Source organism: Saimiri boliviensis, chromosome X, assembly GCF_048565385.1.
Source record: "Saimiri boliviensis isolate mSaiBol1 chromosome X, mSaiBol1.pri, whole genome shotgun sequence".
NCBI classification, from domain to species: domain Eukaryota; kingdom Metazoa; phylum Chordata; class Mammalia; order Primates; family Cebidae; genus Saimiri; species Saimiri boliviensis.
Window position 1 is genome coordinate 96,225,815 of NC_133470.1, and position 15,694 is coordinate 96,241,508.

The 15,694-nt window shown below is 33.6% G+C and overlaps 1 long non-coding RNA gene across 1 annotated transcript in view; it reads left to right on the plus strand.

Moving 5' to 3' along the window:
* Positions 1 to 15,694, plus strand: part of LOC141582861 (uncharacterized) — a 294,061-nt gene that overhangs the window by 202,684 nt on the left and 75,683 nt on the right. Inside the window, exons 4-5 of the long non-coding RNA XR_012515767.1 lie at positions 6,833 to 7,037; positions 8,008 to 8,102. This is a non-coding gene — a long non-coding RNA (uncharacterized LOC141582861). The remainder of the gene's footprint in view (positions 1 to 6,832; positions 7,038 to 8,007; positions 8,103 to 15,694) is intronic.

Genomic DNA, 15,694 nt, shown 5'->3' on the forward strand with positions numbered 1-15,694 from the left:
TGATGTGGAAATTTAAAGGGCCAGTGCTAAAATAGGCTTATGTTAATTCCATACATGTTCCATTGGCCAGAGCCCAGTCATGTAGCCATAACCTAACTGAAAAAGAATCTAGAAAATATAAGGGTTCCCATGAATTTCTGGTGAACAATAAAAATCTATGCATAGAACAATCAACTATAAACTCCTTATGTACCAACTTTTCACAAGGAGCTGCCCAATAACCCACATTGGATTTTAAAGACATTGAATTCTGAAACTGTGTTTCATTCAATACTATACCTAGGGTCTTTCATACATAGTACAGTTTAGGATACAGATTACTGATTACAACCTAACAGGTAATGTGACTAAACAAAGTCTCTACATCAAGAATACCATGATCTAAAAAAGAGAAACAGAAAGGTTTCATTTTCTATTTCTCCTTGATCACTGATGATGATAATAGCTTTTATTCATTAGGGAACAATGCAATGTAAAATTTCCAGAAGTGTTTATGTAAAGTTATCATGACTATCATGTCATCAGTATGTAACATCTCCTGAAGTCTGTAATAATTGACTATTATTTGGGAACAATATAGTAGCATCATTGATGATTAGCTTCAAATTCAGCTCTTGACAGGTCAAGTTTTGCAAAAAAATAAAAAAATAAAAAACAATATCTCACAGGCTTGATTTGTTGCCACTCCAGACAAAAAAATATCACATAAGTTCTTTATTTACAGGACTACTTCACAGAGTTGTACCCCAACCTGAATGTTTACTACCGTGTTCTTCCAAAACAGAATCCTGTGTCTCTAACTCTGTGAGATCAGAAAATATGTAATTATGAGAACTCCTACAATTCTGCTTTATCCGAAGTAAAAATGATTGATAACTGGAAATATTGAATTCACACGCTCCATCAACTCCATAAGATGATAGTCCTTCTCTAGAATATTTCCAACCTGAATAAGAAGTTAGTCTCTCTTGGATAATGGGTACTACAATATGTGAAATTTTGGGTCTGAGATCTCAAATTTGAGATACTATGCTCTCCACCAAGCCAATATAAGATAGAAACAATAACCAGATGTAGAGAGAAAATAAAATGACAGCCAGAGCAAAACTTCTGCTGTCAGTTGTTTTGAAGTCTTATTGCTACCAAGGTTTAATTAGTATACCCTTTTATTAGCTCTGTGAAATTCCCCTGTTTTCTTTCAATGTATTATATTTATAGCCTAAACTAATTCAACTTGCCTCTCTGCCATCTCAAATCAAAAAGTTTTAATTAATATGTTGTTTTTTAAGTACAATTTTCAATAACAGACTAAATAGAATCTATTCACTAAAACAAATTGAACATTTATTAACTCAGATAAAATAGGTCACATGAGTAAATGTGAAAGGCTTGTAGGAGGTAAATCAGAATGAGGTGCTACCATTTGATATTTCCCTTATATTTGCTTATATTTAAGAAGAAGTTCTTCATTCTTCTTAAAAATTTATCTAAAGCTTAAATTTTAATGCATCTAATTTTTCAAACTACTTTGTAGAAATAGTGTGTTATTTGAGAATATGAAACATGGGACAATTTGAGGAGAAACACTTAACAGCCTATTTCTCACATTTTGTTCAAAATGTTAACACAGTTATCTATCTTGTCAACTTTTAATTAGAAGGATCAGAATCCAGTTCTAAAGAGTTTATTCAGTTGAAAATCTAGGAATGGCCATTTGGTACACACAGCCTCCAGAGAAAATGGATCAGTTCTCCAAAATTAAAAGTTGAGTTCTTGCTTATATTGGCAGAAAGCAAAGAAATTAATAAGACTGAAACATTTTCTGTATAAGGCTGGTTTAAGAATTACAAAATGGAAGTTTTCTTTCTTCCCATAAGGCTTGTTTTCTTTTCATTACAGCTGGTTTTTATTTATTTTCCAATTTAAAACAGTATATTTAACGTTTCATCCAAAGACAATGTGATAGCCATGAAGCCTTCTGTAACAAAGATAAGAGGGAAGGTAATGTATAATGAAAATGAATAGTGAAGAGGGATAGGGTCTTCCCTGGCACTCTTAAGTCATTTACAACATATTACAAAACAATGCTGGTAAGGAAGAAGATTTAATGTATAATCACAGAAAGAAAGATTACAACTGTCTAGGTTATAGCTGCTTGTCACATGACTTAGGCCCCATAATCACACACCATTAAGGCTCAAAATAATTTAGAATTCCAACAGCTTAGATTTTGAATTACTTGTTTCCAGAATATTCTGAAAGTGTCTCTACCAAATTCCCACTAAAATACTAAGGGAAACATAGAAAAGAAACTAAAAATAAACAATCATAAGAAACTAAATGCAATTACTTATTTATTTATTTGTTTAGAGATGGGGTCTCACCCTGTCACCTAGGCTGTAGTGCTGTGGCATAATCATGGCTTACTGCAGCCTCAACCTCCTGGGCTCAAGCTATCCTCCCACCTTAGCCTCCCAAGTAGCTTGGGACCACAGGTGTACACCACCCTGCCCCAGGCTATTGTTTTAATTACTTTGTAGAGATAGGATCTTACTATGTTGCTCAGGTTGGTTGTGAATTCCTGGGCTCAAGTGTTTCTCCCACCTCAGCTTCCCAAAGTGCTCGGATTGTAGGCAGTGCAGATGTGCTCACTTTTAACCACATCCATGCCAACATCTATTTTTTTTTTAATTTTTTGATTACGGCCATTCTTGTGTGCATAAGGTAGTATCACATTGTGGTTTTGATTTGCATTTCCCTGATCTTTAGTGATGTTGAACATTTTTCATGTTTGTTGGCCATTTGTATATCTTTTGAGAACTGTCTATTCATGTCCTTAGCCCATTTTTTATGGAAATTTTTGGATTTTTTCTTGCTAATTTGTTTGAGTTTGTTGTGGATTCTGGATATTAGTCCTTTCTCTGATGTATAGATTGTGAAGATTTTCTCCCACTCTGTGGCCTGTTTACTCTGCTGACTGTTCCTTTGGCAATAGCTCTTTAGTTTAATTAAGTCCCACCTATTTATCTTTGTTTTTGTTGCATTTGCTTTTGAGTTCCTGATCATAAAATCTTTGTGTAAGCCAATGTCTAGAAGGCTTTTTACAATGTTATCTTCCAGAATTTTTTAGTTTCAGTTCTTAGATTAAAGTCCTTGATCCATCTTGAGTTGATTTGTGTATAAGATGAGAGATGAGGGTCCAGTTTCATTCTCCTACATGTGTCTTGCCAATTATCCCAACACCATTTGTTGAATAGGGTGCCCTTTCCCCACTTTATGTTTTTGTTTGTCAAAAATCAGTTGACTTCAAGTATTTGGGTTTATTTCTGGGTTCTCTATTCTGTTCCATTGGTGTACAAGACTATTGTTATAACAGTACCATGCTGTTTTGGTTTTGATGGCCATATAGTACAGTTTGAAATCAGGTAGTGTGATGCCTCCAGATTCGTTCTTTTTCTTAGTCTTGCTTTGGCTATGCGGGCCTCTTTTTTTTTTTTTTTTTTTTTTTTTTTTGGTTCCATTTGAATTTGGGGATTTTTTTTTTTCTAGTTCTGTGAAGAATGATGATGGTGTTTTGATGGGAATAGCACTGCAATTCATAATAAGTACAAGGTCATTGCTTTTGAAAGAAAAAGACCAATTAGTGACCTATAGATGCTTTCCTCCTGAAAAAAGACCACTGAGATGGTTGACAGCAAGAGAAAGTACCTTCTGGCCTGTGTTTGGTAAACACTAGTTCTGAAGGGATTACTTCATATTCCAAAGGAAACAAGATAGAGACCTATGAAAAAGCATTGAAGAAAATAAAATAAATAATACTGATAACTCAGAGGAATATCATGCTACTGAATATTATCTACTACAGGATCCGAAGAAAATTTTAGAGAATTATTTGGCAACTTTCGTAAATAACAGGAAAATATGGACCCTGTGAAACACAAGAGAAGAAAATGCATTGAAAATTTTATGTAAGTGTATGTGTGTGCGTGTATATATATATATATATATATATATATATGTGTGTGTGTGTGTGTGTGTGTGTGTGTATATACACACATATATATGTGTATATATATATACACATATATATGTATATTAGCAAAAATCCATTTGGAAGGTAATGAAAAATATCGTTGACTTGCAATAATAATAAAACTATAAAATGCTTACAAATAAGCAAGAAATTTGTAGGATGTATATGAGGTGAACTACAAAACTTTATGGAAGAAAACAAAAGACATTCTGCAAAATTAGTGATATACGTCATGCTCCTGGATGGAAAGATTCAATATTGTGAATCTGTTTAATCCATTTCACATTAATTTTTAAGCTTAAAGAAGCGGAACTTTTTTAAGTTTATTGGGCAGAATAAAAGCCAAACATTTATATGTAATTTTTAAAGTGATGTAACAGGGTTTGAGGAATTCAACTAGACATTAAAAATTTATTTTAATAGACAAATTTAAATAGTGTGACACAGCTGCAAGTTGAAGAGACATATCAACAGTAGTGAGCATAAAATATATTTTTCCCTTTATATTTTTTCTATTTTTTAACGTTTATAAAACTAGCATGCATTATTTCCATGTAAGTAATAAGAAATAAACATTATTCTTTTTTAAATAATTGTGCGTGTGTGTGTGTGTGTGTGTGTGTGTGTGTGTATTCCCACACATATAATTTATGGTTAGCCCTCATCCATATATATGTGTATATATATATATATTCCTGTATAATTTATGGTTAGTCCTCATCCATATACATATGTATACATACACACACACATACACACACACATACACACACACATATCTATCCCCGTGTGTATGTGCATATATAATATATATATACACACATATATATATTAATATATCTTCCCATAGTAATGGAATAGAGCCCAGAGAAAGAATTTCTTGATGAGAGAGAATAAACAATTATTTTAAAAAGAATAATGTTTATAATTTATGGTTAGTCCTCGTCCATACCCATTTTCCTGGTGTCATTATTAATAATGCCTCATTATACTCCCTTATTCATTTCAGCTTGCACAATGAAATATATAGTTGATCACTCTATTTATAAAAGCATCATCATTCATACCTCACATTTAGCATTCAGCATCAGTATATTTTAAGGGTATTATTTCTCCAACATGGCTCCCTATTAGACAAATAATTTGCATATAACATATTGCATTAACATTCAAATTAAGATTTATCTACTACAAAATATATGATGTACCACTTCTGCAAACAATTGTAAAGCTACTTTTTATTGTTTTCTTTAATTTTTATGGGTACATTTCAGGCATATACATCTATGAGGTACATGAGATGTTTTGATACAGACATGCAATGTGAAATAACCACATCTTGGTGAATGGGGTTTCCATCCCCTCAAGCATTTATTCTTTGAGTTACAAACAATCCAATTTTACTCTTTTAATTATTTTTAAATATACAATGCAGTTATTATTGGCTATAGTCACCCTGTTATGCTATCAAATCACTTTTAAAGTAAAATTTCAATAGAAGACTGTGATAGTGTTTAAGAGGAGGACAAGTAAAAGAGATGAGAGAAACATTATAGATTTTCCAAGCTATAGTGAAGGATAACTGAATCCAGGATTAAACAAGTCTAACTTATATAAAAGTAAATGCAATCTCATGATTACAAATGCTTTTCTGAGGCCTATCGGCCATGTTAACCTGCCTCATAGTTCCCTAAGGTGAACAGAAGTGATAAAGATCTCTTTGCAAGTTAGTAAGTGCTCCCATTCCAGGGTGGTAACCACAAAGAAATCTATTTTTCAATTGTATCCAATTATTTTCACCTTCACAGTAACCTTGATGCACTGCTGCCTCTGTTACATCTTAAATGCAGCAAACTATTATTTTAGCTGATTTCAGCTTTCACTGACACTTCAAAAGCCTGTGTGCCATTGCCATCCTTGGGAGTTTTACTAATGGAAAAGGTGATTAGGAAGAATAAAAGCATAATGATAAAATTACTCTTTTTCCCAAACCTCTTTCTTTAGTGTCCCTTTTCTGCACAACATTGGTTACCCTGATGCCAATTTAAAAACAACAACAACAAAAGGCTCTTGTATAAAACTAAATGACAGAACATCTTTCAAAATCAGTACCTGTGATGAGTCAGACATCAGGTTAATAAAACTAATTTTTCCTAAGGGCTTTATACAATTGAGGGTTATTATTTTCTTCCATCATTTTCATTTACCTCACTAGAAACAACTCAAAATGTTCAAGGTCGGTAGCTAGTGGACTGCATTGTGTGAATGACTATGATGTAATTATGAGAGCACCCTAGAGTATCCTGTTATTTAACAAACAAAAGTAGAACATGGAACACCCCACATAAATACTGGTCCCTCTTCACTAAAGGGCTTTAGTTTGAGTCCCGTTGCTTCCTGTCAGTTAAGAATTATGGTCTGTGAAATAGAAAATCAGTTACTGAATTTCAATTTGCTGGCTACCTGCTGCTCTTGCCCGAATGTTGGTTGCTGCAAGAAGAAGGAAAGTTTGTTTAGTAATTCCTTTATGTTTCTTCTTGAAGTTTTTTTTCATAGACACTGGGGAGAATAATACATATCCGTACAGATTCTATTCAAACATAAATATTTTCACAAGTGACTTTTTGTATACTACTTTAATTAAGTTAATCATACAGGTATACTTAAAGAATATAACAGTAGCTTGACATTCTATGGTTACTCTTCATGACCTTATAAATTTAGCACAACCCCCCACCAGCCTGCTATTTAATAAACTTTCACATAAAAAATTAACTCTATACTCCCTGTTTATTACAGCGGTCTACTCAAACCCAATACTTCATCCAAGTAAAACTATCTGGAGGATTTCTATGATGACACACTAAGACCCTACCAGATGGAAGTCACTTGCAGAAAATAATTATGAAATATAAACCAAATATAAAAACCAAATACCTGGAGGTACTGGATTGTCAATGGAAGCAAAAGATTCTGGTAGTAGTTCATGCTCAGAAGAGGGAAGGTGGGTAGTTCCATGAAGTAAGTTTCTGCTTTGGTGGATCATATCCTAGGATCTATTGCAGTTGATTGTGTGGTACATAAAGCAGTGTGAATATAAAGAATATCATTAATGATAAGTGCCATAGTACATGCAAATCGCTATTATTTTGGCTTCCTTTCCTCTTTATTTTTTATTAATATGTGTAACTATTTAAAGGTAAATGTATAATATTGCTTTGCAGTGTTATAATGTAAGTAGATTTAATAGATATAACAACAACTCTAGAATAATAGAAGAAATGGGGCATATGATCCTAGAGTGTTGTAAGATTTGTACTTTTTTTTTTTTTTTTTTTTTTTTTTTTTTTGAGACGGAGTTTCGCTCTTGTTTCCCAGGCTGGAGTGCAATGGCGCAATCTCGGCTCACTGCAACCTCCGCCTCCCGGGTTCAGGCAATTCTCCTGCCTCAGCCTCCTGAGTAGCTGGGATTACAGGCACGAGCCACCATGCCCAGCTAATTTTTTGTATTTTTAGTAGAGACGGGGTTTCACCATGTTGACCAGGATGGTCTCGATCTCTCGACCTCGTGATCCACCTGCCTCGGCCTCCCAAAGTGCTGGGATTACAGGCTTGAGCCACCGCGCCCGGCCGTAAGATTTGTACATTTTATGTGAAGTAAAGTGATATTCATGAAAATTAACTATAAAAAGTAAAGGATGTATATTGGAATCTCTAGAGGAAAATTTTTAAAACTGCAAAGTCTAGCTAAAAACTCAATAAGAAAATTAAAATGCGATCCTGAAAATAAAGTAAAAAATCTTATAAAAGTCAGGACAAAAGTAATAGAGGGACAATAAAACAAAAAAAGGAAAAAAAGCAAATGGTTAAAAGGTAGACTGAAACCTACTTTTTTAGTTTGCTAGGGCTGCCATAACAAAGTACCATGAGCAAGATGCCTTAAACAACAAAAATTTGTTTTCTCACAATTCTAGATCAAGGAGTCAGCAGAATTGGTTTCTTCTGAGGCCTCTTTCCTTGGCTAGATGATGGTGGTCTCCTTCCTTTGCCTTCACACGGTCTTCCTTCTGTAAGTGTCTATATCCTAATTTCCTCTTCTTAAAAGGGCATCAGACATACTGCATTAGGACCTATCCTAATGCACTCATTTTCTTTTAATTACCCTTTTTAAGACCCTATCTGAAAACACATTCATGTCAGGGTGTGGTGGCTTATTATGCCTGTAACCCCAACACTTTGGGAGACCGAGGCAGGCAGATCATGAGGTCAGAAGTTCAAGACCAGCCTGGCCAACATGGAGAAACCCCATCTCTACCAAAAATAGAAAAAAATTAGCTGGGCATGATGGTGGGTGCCTGTAATCCCAGCTACTGGGGAGACTGAGGTAGGAGAATTGTTTGAACCTGAAAGGCATAATTTGCAGTGAGTCGAGATCATGCCACTGGACTCCAGCCTAGGTGTCAGAGTGAGAGTCTGTCAAAAAAGAAAGAAAGAAAAAAGGAAAGAAAGGAAGGGAGGAAGGAAGAAAATACATTCACATTGTGAAGTTCTGTGGTTCAGCATAGAAGTTCTGAATAGCACTGTCAACTACAATGACTTAATTAATATTTATAGAACACAGCACCTTTACTATGGTAGGCTAGCACCTTCTTTTCAGTGACATATGTTATATTAAGATCACATGTTCAGTGATAAAACAAGTCTAAATAATTTTAGAAAGATTTAAATAATACACTATTTTCTCTTACCACAAAAAAATCACACTAGAAGTCAATAATGTAACTAGACAAACACTGAATACTGGTTAAATTAATAATGAGCAAAAGCAATACAAGAGACAAGAGATATCAAGGTAATTTAGGAACTATTTTGAAATGAATAACAAAAAATCATATTAACATTTATGGTATGTAGCTAAAGCAGTAATTACAGGGAAAGTATAGCTTTGAATTATTATGTTAGGAATAGGAAAGTTCTAATATAAGTGACCTGAATTTGCATCTCAAAAGATTGAGCAAAAAAAAAGCAAATTAAACCCAAAGAAGAAAGTGGAAGGAGATAATAGAGGTAATAACAAAATAAATGACATATTAATTGGAAAAATAATAGAGAAAAAAAATCAATGTCACTGAAGTCTGCTTTTTTGAAAATAATAATTTTGGTAAATCTCTAACTAGATTGAAAAATATTTTTAATAAAAACACAAATTACCAATATCAGGTCCAAAAGAGTATCCATCACTATAAATCCTATATTACTAAGCTAATTAAAAATGCTGTGAATAATTTTATACCAATGAAATTGAAAAAATTAGATGAAATTGACAAATTTGTTAGGAAGTACTGGTTATTAAAAACGACCCTGGACAGATTGGGCGTGGTGGCCCACACCTGTAATCCCAACACTTTGGGAGGCTGAGGCAGGTGGATCATTAGGTCAGGAGTTGAAGACCAGCCTGGCCAAGATGGTGAAATTCCATCTCTCCTAAAAATACAAAAATTAGCTGGACGTGGTAGCTGGCGTCTGTAATCCCAGCTATTCTGGAGGCTGAGGCAGAGAATTGCTTGAACCCAGGAGGCAGAGGTTGCAGTGAGCTGAGATTATGCCACTGCACTGCAGCCTGGGCAATAGTATGAGACTCTGTCTCAAAAAAAAAATGACTCTAGACAAAACAATAAACTTGGCAAATCCTAAATCAATTAGAGAAATTAAATTCATATCATTTAATGCTAAATAACTTTATTAGAAAGTTGATTGATTAGAGAGAAATGGACAGTATTTTTACCAGTAAACAGAAGTTACACATTGTATTTCAATACTGGGGGGGAAATGAAGATGTAATTAAGGTGTAGGACTCAGCAAATTCATTAATTTCACGAGAGCAGAAATTCAGCAGATTACATATATATTTTTAAACTTTTATTTTCCTTTCAGGGATACCTGTGTAGATTTCTTATATAGGTAAATTGCATGGCACTGGTTTTTTATTATTTCATCACCCAGGTGATAAGCATAGTTCCAATGGGTAGTTTTTTGATCCTCGCTCCTCCTTCCATCCTCTACCCTCAAGTAGGTCCCAATGTGCATTGTTCTCCTCTGTGTGTCCATATGTACTCAATACTTAGCTCCAACTTATAAGTGAGCACATGCAGTATTTAGTCTTCTTTTCTCATGTTCATTTGCTTTGGATAATGACCTACAGCTCCATCTATGTTGCTGAAAAGGACAGAATCTTGTTCTTTCTTATGGCTGCATAATATTCCATGGAAAATATGTACCATATTTTCCTTATCCAGTCTACCATTGATGGGCGTTTAGGTGGACTCCATGTCTATGATATTGTGACTCTTACTGCAGTGAACATACACATGCATGTATCTTTATGATAGAACAATTTATATTCTTTGGGTATTTACCCAGTAATGACATTTTGGGGTTGAATGGTAGTTCTCTGAAGTTCTTTGAGAAATTGCCAAACCACTATCCACAGGGGCTGAAGTAATTTACATTCTCACCAGTAGTGTATAAGCATACCCCTTTCTTTGAAAACTCACAAGCATCTGTTGTTTTGAACTATTTAATAATAACCATTCTGACTGGTGTGAGATGGTCTTGATTTGCATTTATCCAATCATGAGTGACGTTGAATATTTTTTTCATTTGCTTCCTGGCAGTATGTATGTCTTCTTTTGAAAAGGGTCTGTTCATGTCCTTTGCCTACTTTTCACTGGGGTTGTTTTATTTTTTGCATGAATATTAAAGTTTATTATAGATTCTGGAAATTAGACATTTGGCAGATGCAAAGATTGCAAATAGTGTCTCTCATTCTGTAAGTTGTCTGTTTACTTTTTTGATAGCTTCCTTTGTGGTGCAGGAACTTTTTAGTTTAATCAGGTTCCATTTGTCAATTTTTGCTTTTGTTGCAATTGTTTTAGGCATCTTTGTCATGAAATAATTGCCAAGGCCTATGTGTAGAATGGTATTTCCTAGACTTTTTTAAAGAGTTTTTATAGTTTTAGGTTTTACATTTGTTAAAGCAAACTAAATATGGCCTGAGAAGGATTCTGTACTTCTATATTTGAGTCCTTGTGGATGAACTTTAACTTTATGGACAGTCAGACAAAATTGAAAATCTAACTTAATGGTATATACCTGTAACAATATCTGAGTGTTGGCCAATCCCTGCAGCCATACTTCAGCTACTTATAAACTGCTGAATGTTCAAACTGCATTCAGATAAGGCAAATGCCAAGCTGTAATCAGTTTCACTGTTTCTGTACCTCATTTCAAATTCCTGTACATCACTTTAACTTTTTTGTCTATATATTTGTTCTGACCACAAGGCACTCCTGGGGTCTCTGTGAATCTTCTGTGACTTTCGGGACTGCCCAATTCACAAATCCTTCATTGCTCAATTAAACTCCTTTAAATTTAATTTGGCTGAAGTTTTTCTTTTGTCACATTTAAATCTTTAATCCATGTTCAGTTGATTTTTGTATATAGCCTAAGGAAGGTATCCAGTTTCAATCTTCTGCATATGGCTAGTCAGCTCCCCCATTATCATTTATTGAATAGGGTGTCCCTTCTCCATTGCTTGTATTTGTCAGCTTTGTTAAAGATCAGATGGTTGTAGGTATATGGCCTTATTACTAGGCTCTCTATTTTGTTCTATTTGCCTAGGTATCGATTTTGTGCCAGTACCACATTGTTTTGTTTACTGTATTCTTGTAATATAGTTTTCAGTCAGATAATGTGATGCCACTAGTTTTGTTCTTTTTGTTTAGGATTGTTTTGAATATTTGGGTTCTCTTTTGTTCCATGTAAAATTTTAGAATAGATTTTTCTAATTCTGTGAAGTATGTCATTGGTAGTTTGACAGGAATAACATTGAATCTTTAAAGTACTTTGTGTAGTATGGCCATTTCCTTTACATGGGCATGGAGTGGTTTTCCATTTATTTATGTTATCCATGATTTCTTTTAGCAGTGTTTTGTATTTCTCATAGAGATTCTCCACCTCCCTGGTTAGCTCTAGGTATTATATTCCTTTTGTGATAGTTGTGAATGGAATTGCATTATTGATTGGCAGTAAGCTTGAACATTGCTGATGTATAGAAATAGTATGATTTTTGTATATTGAATTTGTATCCTGAAATTTTTGTTGAGGATTTTTACAGCTATGTTAATCAAGGATACTGGCCTTAAGTTTTCTTTTTTTGTGTGTGTGTGTCTTGTGTTTCTGCCAGGTTTTAGTATCAAAATGATTGTGGCCCCATAGAATGAGTTAGGAAAGAGTCCTTCTACCTCAATTTTTTGAATAGCTTCAGTAGAAATGACACCAACACTTCTTTATATGTTTGGTAGAATTTGACTGTGAATTTTTCTGTTTCTGGGCTTTTTCTAGTTGGTAGGTTTTTTATTACAGATTCAATTTTATAACATACTATTGGTCTATTTCTCATTTCAACTTCTTCCTGGTTCAATCTTGGGAGGTTGTAGGTTCCCAGGAATATATTCATTTCTCTTTTTTCTTTTCTTTTCTTTCTTTTCTTTTTTTTTTTTTTTTAGGTTTTCCATGTTTTCTAGTTTGTCTGAATACAGGGGTTCATTATAGCCTCTGAGAGGTTTCTTGTCTTTCTCTAGGGTCTCTGTCAATTCTGATTGAGTTTCATTGGATCTTCTCCCTTTTTTTCATTATTGGTCCAGCTAATGGTCTACCTTATTTATTCTTTCAATGAACCACCTTGGGTTCACTGATGTTTTGTATGATTTTTCATGCCTCAATTTCATTCAGTTCAGCTCTGATTTTAGTTATTTATTGTCTACTGTTATGTTTGAAGTCAGTTTGTTCTTGTTTTTCTAGATACTTGACGTCTTTCTAACTTTAGGATGTGATCATTTAGTGCTATAACCTTTCCTTTTAACACTTTTTAGCTATGTTCCAGAGATACTGGTATGCTGTATTTTGGTTCTAATTCATTTCAATAAATTTCTTGATTTCTACCTTAAATTTATTCTTTACTGAAAAGTCCTTCAGGAGCAAATTGTTTAATTTCTATGTATTTGTATGGTTTCCTAATCTCACTGGAGAGGTTGACATGCAAGTCCAAAAAACACAGAGAACCCCAGTCAGATACAATACAAGACAACTACTCACAAGACATATAGTCATCCAATTCACCAAGGTAAATGCAAAAGAAAAACTCTTAAATGCAGCGAAGAGAAGAGACAGGTCATATACAGAGGGAACCCCATCAGGTTAGCAGCAGCTCCCTTAGCAGAAACCTTATGAACCAGTAGAGATTGGGAACCTATTTTTAGTGTTCATAGGGGAAAAAAAATCCAACCTAGAATTTCATATACTACCAAACTAAGCTTAGTAAGTGAAGAAGAAATACAATTCTTCTCTGACAAGTTAATGCTGATGAATATGTTTAAACTAGACTAGCCTACAAGAGGTCCTTAAGAAAATGCAAAACCTGGATTCAAAAGAATGATACATGCTACCACAAAAGCACTCTTAAGCACATAGCCCACCACCTCTATAAAGCCACTATGCAATCAAGTCTATATAACAACCAGCTAACAAAACCCTAACAGGATCAAAATCACATGTATTAATATTAACCTTGAATATAAATGGGTTAAATGCCTCATTTAAAACACACAGAGTGTCAGGCTGAATAAAAAGATAAGATTCAGCTACTCATTGTCACCCAGAGACCTATCACATACAGTAACGCCCATAGGCTCAAAGTAAAATGGTGGAGTAAGATCTACTGTGCAAACAGAAAACAAAAAAGAGCAGAAATCGCTATTCTAATATGAGATAAAACCTATTTTTAAACCAATAAAAATTGAGAAAGACAGGGAAGGGCATTATATAATGATAAGGAGTACAATCCAACAAGAAGTCTTAACTATCTTAAATACATACACACTCAACACTGGAGCACCTGGATTGATAAAAACAGGTTCTTATTGGCCTATGAAAAGACACAGACAATAACACAATAATAGTGGCAGATTTCAGCACTCCACTGGCAGCATTAGAGAAACCATTGAGGCAAAAAAATAACAAAGAAACTCTGGACTTAGACTTTACACTTGACTAGTTGTATCTCATAAGACATCAACAGAAGATTCCACCCAACTACCATGAAATATACACTCTTTTCATCTGCACGTGGAACATATTATAAGCTAGCACATGTTTGGTCATAAAACAAGCATCAATAAATCCAAAAAACTTGAAATCATTCCAAGTACATTCTCAGACCACAGTGTAATAAAAATAAAAACCAATACCAAAGTATCTCAAAACAACACAAATATATGGAAATTAAACAACTGACTCCTGAAAAACTCCTGAGTGAACATATAAATTAAGGCAGAAATAAAAAATATTCATTGAAATTAATGAAAATAGGGACACAACTTACCACAATCTCTAAGATGCTGCCAAATCAGTGTTGAGAGGAAAGTTTATAGCCCTAAGTATCTTCATCAAAAAGTTACAAAAGTCTCAAATTAACAATTTAACTTTGCACCTAAGGGAAATGGAAAAAAAAAAGAACAAACCAATCCCAAAGCTAGCAGAAGAAAAGAAATAACTAAAGTTATTTAATAGAAATAACTAAAGTTAAATAACTTAATGAAATTGAGATTCTAAAATTTATACAAAAAAAAATCCACAAAACCAAGAGTTGGTTTTTTGAAAAAATAAATAAGATTGATAGACTCCTAGCTAGATTAACAAAGATAATGAGAAGATCTGGCATATATATATATATATATATATATATATTTTAAAAGATCTCAGATCAATAACTTAACTTACCTCTTTAAGGGACTTGAAAGAGAAAAACAAATGAAACTCGATAATTTCAGAAGAAGGAAATGGTGAAGATGAGGGCAGATATCAATGAAATAGAAAATAGAAACATAATACAGAAAATCAAATGTTTATTCATAGGAGAGATTAATAAATTGATAAATCATTATTACACCCATCTACAAGAAAATGTGAGAAGAGTCAAAATCCTAGAGACATATATCCTATCAAAATAAACTCAAGGAGAAATAGAAAGTGTGAATAGAACTACAACATGTAAAGAAATTGAATCCACAAGCAAACAACATATAAGAAAGAAAAGCCCAAAACCACATGGATTTATTGGTAAATATTCTATCAAAATTTAAAGTATAAACGTCGGTCCTTCTCAAAGTCTTCTAAACAATAAGAGGGGGAACACCTCCTAACTCATTCTATGAAGCCATCATTATTCTCACACTAAAGCCAGACAAAGACATCACAATAAATGAAAACCACAGGCCAGTGTTCATTTAAATATAAATTCAAATTTTCTCAATAAAATACTAGCAAATCAAAAAAAATGCAGCATATTAAAAGAATTATGCAACATGACCAAGTATAATGTATCCCAAGAAGGAAAGCAAGTTTCAAAATATGATCCAGTCAAAAAATGGGTAAAATATGAAAATCAATTAATGTAATAAACCACAGTAATTGAATGAATGAAAAACAAACACCTGAGTCTCAACAGATACAGAAAAAGCATGTGGCAAGATCTAGCAGAATTTCATGATTAAAATAAAATTCAGCAAATTAGAAATAGAAAGGAACTTTCTCAACATGATA